The sequence below is a fragment of the Lactuca serriola genome, chromosome 4 (assembly GCF_051521515.1).
Source record: "Lactuca serriola cultivar US96UC23 chromosome 4, Lser_US96UC23_V15, whole genome shotgun sequence".
Lineage (NCBI taxonomy): Eukaryota > Viridiplantae > Streptophyta > Magnoliopsida > Asterales > Asteraceae > Lactuca > Lactuca serriola.
In genome coordinates this window covers 271308984-271315017 of record NC_136411.1, presented here as the reverse complement: position 1 = coordinate 271315017, position 6034 = coordinate 271308984, and positions in this window count along the sequence as shown.

Here is a 6034-nt window from a genome sequence, read left to right as displayed (position 1 = left end):
GGAGGGGATGATCCATGCATGAATCTTGAAAGCCCAAGGTGATGGATTAGTGATTACTAGTATGCTAGAAGGTGGTTTGGGCTCAATGGTTGGGTTATGTGTGGTAACCTACGAATTGAATTATGGTCGCATGAAGGATAGGGCAACATTTTAAAGGCTTCATCAGTGCTCAAAACCATTACCTTTTGCTTCATAAAGCCTCCTATACATTTTTGATACTCTTTTGTGTGGTTTCATGAGTTTCTTTAATTTTCATTATTAGTTTTACTAAGTAGTTGGTTGCATGGCTTTGACCACCAAATTTGTAATAAAGGCTTCATATAAGCCAAGTTTATGCACGGAAAAAGGAGATAGATGAAATTTTAATTAAAAGAACCTTTGTTGACTATGAATTATAGTTATAGTTCACTACTTGTCATAGTCGAAAACGTATTCTTGACTTGATACACATTCAATCAAATATGTCTTGGATTGTTTTCACCGGTATGCAATTTAGTAGGTCTTGATTTGTTACTAATCTATCCATTTCTTCCCATACAAATTTCATTTATGGTTGTGATTCTAGCTTAATTTACCTAAACACAACCCTACTCACTTAATCAAGCCCATAAAGTCATCAAAAGGCAATCACATTTGTGTTCCTAAGCATGCAATACATGAGTTGCAGATTCGCGAAGCTCATGGTGGTGGTTTGCTGGGTTATTTTTCCATAACCAAAACTTTGGAGGTGCTTTAAGAACATTTCTTTTGGCCTAAGATGTTGGGATGTAACCAACATAGTAGGCTAGTGTGTTACATGTCAGATGACGAAAAAAACTTTGAAGCTTGGTGTTTACACAACCCTACTCACTTAATCAATCCCATAAAGGCATCAAAAGGCAATCACATTTGTGTTCCTAAGCATGCAAACAGGAGTTGCTGATTCGTGAAGCTCATGGTGGTGATTTGGTGGGTTATTTTTCGATAACCGAAACTTTGGATGTGCTTTAAGAACATTTCTTTTGGCCTAAGATGTTGGGATGTTACCAACATAGTAGGCAAGTGTGTTACATGTTAGATGACGAAAAAAACTTTCAATCATGGTGTTTACACTCCTTTGTCGGTTCCTATTCGTCCTTGGGAAGATGTGTTAATGGAATCCATTATGGCTTTACCTAGAACTCAAAGGTGGTGGATGGGTTTTCAAAAATTGCTCACTTTGTGCCATGATAAAACCAATAATGCATCTAATCTGTCTAATTTGTACTCTGAATAGGTGGTTCAAATGCATATTATTCCTAAAACTACTGTTTCTAATAGGGATTCCATGTTTTGAGTTACTTTCGGAACACAGTGTTGTCGCACATCGAAACCAATGGTGGAAACGTTCCGGGGCGGAGGACATCATGTAAAGTATCACAACCAATGTACATAGCAAGCATAGTAAACACAACCATTACATTATATAGAAATATTTACATTTGTTTGAAAGCAAAGTAATACATGGTTTATATATATATATATATATATATATATATATATATATATATATATATATATATATATACATTAGTATAACAAAAGTAAAGACGAGACTTCTATACGCTCCATCTTCTCCAAAAGAAAGCGGGTTACCTATCTAATGTGAACCTGACAATACAAGCAGTTTTAGAAATATCAGCATAAAGCTGCTGAGTTCATAAGCGGTTTGTTTCTAGTGAAAGAATCAGTTTTCCTTTGGTTTCATGAAAAGGTTGTTATCCAAGAAAATCCCATATTTTCGTATAAGAGTAGTTTGGTTATCCATTGGTTAAACAGCCTGATTAAGAAAGTTAAGTTATCCCAGGAAAAACCCTTATTTTCCTTAAAAGTTGGTGGTTGGTTATCGATTCGGAATGAAGTGTACAAGTATCTACCATACTTGTAGCGTTTAAGTGAAGTATCCAGAAAGCCAGGTTATCCTTGAAAAGTACATTAGTTTTAACACATATATAAAACTAATAGGTAGGTAGTAAACTAATTTCCTAAAGGTATTAATTTACTAAGTTCTTTATTACTTAAAAAGTAAATCTCGATTATCTAAGTTGCGAGTTCTATAACAATACGGTAAACTAGATATGGCAAGAAGGCCAGTATCATTTTATGACTTTTGTCACCCGTAGACCTGCCGGTCCCACTGTAGCTAGCAGCAAGGTGCGGGGTAGTCAGCCCCGTATAGATCTATACAGTCAAGTCACACTCTCCTTCTAAGAGATTCTGGTTACAGGGGCGGTCCTCCACTCGCGTATCTCTGTGGAGTGTTTCAGAGGACGTGTCTCCAATCTTAAGAATAACGAATTTACAAGTAATAATGCGGAAAATCCTGTTTTGCAATTAGTTTGAAAACTAACTCTACAATTTAAACAGTTGGTTAATACGGATTTTAGTGTTAAAAGCATATTGAACATGTAACTATAACATACGAAATAATAAGTTTTGAGTACAAGTTTCCTTGTACTTTTGCTTGTATCCCCCCTGAAAACATGAAAACACGTAAAATGGTGTAGGGGTATGAACTCACCAGTCGAGAATGTGCCGGGTAGGACTCTAAGTGTCAGTTCAGGGCTTGAACACGCGCGAGGATTCTATGTAACATGAGGAGATACATAGTTGTATCTAATTAGCTATTAAACCACTAATTAAGCAAGCAAATACACTAAAATATGCGGAAACACTTTATTTCAAGTGTTAAGAATGATACGGGTTGCATCTAAGGAGTGTAGACCTTGATAAGGAGTTTACTCTTCAAGTGTAAACCCTTAGGGGTGTTTACGGTCCAAAGACCATATCCCCCATGAGTTTACGGCCGTAAACTCATGGGAGGGTGTTTTTGAGTGTTCAAGGGTCTTATATTGCACAAGGGAAGGTTCTAGGGTTGATTCAAGGGCTATGGAAGTGATCAGGACTTGAAATGACCTTGGAAATGGAGTTTACGGTTCTTAAAGGACCCTTGGTGAGTTTACTACCGTAAACACATGAGTTTACAACCGTAAACTCATGCTTGGTTTATTCTTCATGTGTTTTTGTGGTTGTAGGTTAATCATGCAAGGTTCTAGACCCAAATCTAAGCCATACAAGGTGTTAAGGGCACTTAAACACCCTTTGGAGGTGTTTACGGTTTTGGGAGACCTTCCCAAACTGTAAACTTAAGTGTGGCTCATTTGTGCATGGTTTGGTGCATCATATGAAGGAATACAAGGTTCTAGGCACTCATGGAAGCTTTTGGAGGTGTTTAAGAGGCAATTTAACACCTTAAAAGGTGTTTACGGTTTATGAAGGGGTGTTTACGGTCCAAGAATGTTCTTGGGCCGTAAAGTCATGTTTCCTCCCCAAATGACAAGATTTTGGTGTTCTAAGCTCGTACATGCAAGTCCTTAAGTCATAGCTAAGCACTAGAAAGGATTTGGAAGGGTTTTGGGGCTTCAAAACCCCTTTATGGGAGTTTACGGTTTTAGGAGATGTTCCCAAACCATAAACACATGATTTTGAGAGTTTTGGATGATTTAAACATAGATTTTCATGCTTAACAAGTTAAACAACAAGCTAGGATAGATCACTTACGTTTTTGGAGCTTGGAAGGGGCGTTTTTGGATTAAAACTCGAGTTGTAGAGAGAGAGTAGAGAGAGAAAGTTATGAGGAGGTGGGAAAAAGCTCAAATGAATGCCACTCATCCTTTATATAAGGCTTTAGTTTGTGGCCAAGTGGGGATCCACCCAATACTGACGTTAAACGGGGTTTAATGGTCGTACCCGATTAAATGGTCGTAATTAAAATTTTCAAAGGATTATCTGTGACAGCCCAAAATTTACTCCATCGTTATAACCCGTTTCTGTTAATAGAATATTCTATTTTATTAAAGTTCCGTTAATATTGGGGTGAACAAACCAATAAATGTTTTATTTTATGTCATTAATGTCGTAAGGAAATAAATAAAAACACATGAATTACCCTTCCATTTAGTTGGAAAAAGTTTTTAATTACGACCATTTAATCGGGTAAAAAAATTTAAGCCTCGTTAAACGTCAGTATCGGGTAGAATTCCACCGTGTCTCAAACTTAAACCATATTTAAAGTTGAGATAACTTCATTTGGAATTTTTTCACCCTCTCTCTACTCTCTCTCTACCATTTCAAGCTTTTGATCAAAAATCACCCCATTTCAAGCTCCAATTTGGTAAGATATCAATCCTAACTCTTAGATTTTCATGCTTAGCTTGCATTTTCGTATCAAAATCATCCAAAAGGACCATAATCATGTGTTTACGGCCCTGGAACATCCTTGGGCCGCAAACACACATGGATGGGTTTTTTGAGCCTCAAAACCCTTCCAAACCACATTTGGGACTTAGATATGACTTAGGGGCTTGCAATACCGGACTTGGAACACCTAAACCTTATCATTTGAGGGGTAAACAAGAGTTTACGGCCCAAGCACATGCTTAGACCGTAAACTCCATTTCATAGGCCGTAAACCCCTTTAAAGGTGTTAAAATGCCCCTTAAGCACCTCCTAAGCCTTGGAATAAAATCTAGAACCATCCAACAATGTGTTAGGGACCTTATTCATGCAAGAAACCACCCCCTAAGGAGTTCACGGCTGTAAGCCCTCCAAGGAATGGTTCATGGGCCGTAAACTCCTAAAAGGTGGTCAATTGGTGCCCTAACTTCCTTCCATGGCTTGTACCTTGCACTAGAAACTCTTGTAATTGACCTAGGACCACCAAAGCACATTAATATTGGGTACATAAGAGTTTACGGCCGTAAAATCCTAGTTTACTGCCGTAAACTCCTCAAATAGTCCCTATGATGTTCAAATTCCATTCCAATGCCTTAAAACCAAGCCTAGCATTACCCCCACAAGAGTTGTAAGATCATTAAGCGCCCAAGAACACCCCCACCATGAGTTTACGACCGTAAACTCATGGGGAGTTGGTCATTTGGGCCGAAAACTCCATAAGGAGTTTACTCTTGGAGAGCAAACTCCATATCCAAGCCGTTCTCACCCTTAGATGCTACCCGAGTCACTACTAGCACTTGAAGTGCAATGTTTTCGCGTCTCGGAGTGTATTGTCTTATCTAATTAGTGGTTCAAAGTCTAATTAGATACAATTATACATCTCTTCATATTACATAGGAACCTCGCGCGTTCTCAAGCCCTAAACTAACACTTAGCATCTATCCGACACATTCCTCGTCTGGTGAGTTCATACCCCTTAATGAATCTTTTCAAATGTTTTTACATGTTTTAGGGGGGGGGGGGGATACAAGTTAAATGCCACAAGTGTTAGTATCAAATCATATGTGATTTATAACCTGCAACTAAAAAGGATTTTCTATACTTTTAGCTACTGATCAATAAAACTGTTTTAAATGATTATCAAACGCATTTTCAAGGTTAGATTGTTGTTAAACTATTTTCAAAATGTGTTTTAAACTACGTTTCTTTTAAACTATATCTACACTAATATATTTATATAAGTCAGACTTGAAAGACTGAGGACCGATAGCTCGCCTTATTTCCTGTTCTGTTTAATTGTGGTCTTAGGGTATATTGTTATCCGTCCGACTGTCGTTGATTTCTTAGTTATATATCATATATATTTGTGTTAGATATGAAAGTATTTATCTTATTCAATACCTTTGTAAATCAATGGCAAGTAATCCCACACTCTATTTAACTATAATAGGTATAGTTAAGACTACTGTGCGTTACCTCTATTACTATTATACTCACTATAATTGCTACTATTTCCAACTAATGCAAGTTAAAGAGAACACTCTATGTACTATACTAAAAGTTTACTATACGATAACACAAGAGAATACACTAATCCAGAATATAACACACTATCCCTCTATACGACACTCTACTGCACAAATACAATGTAACCAGAGCTTCCTGGAAGGAAAGCAACACTACATGTATAGATCTATACATGACAGACACTATTACATCCTGACTGTTGACTACAGTCCTAGCCGATTAGGCCTAGGGGTGGCACTACCTCGCTATACTA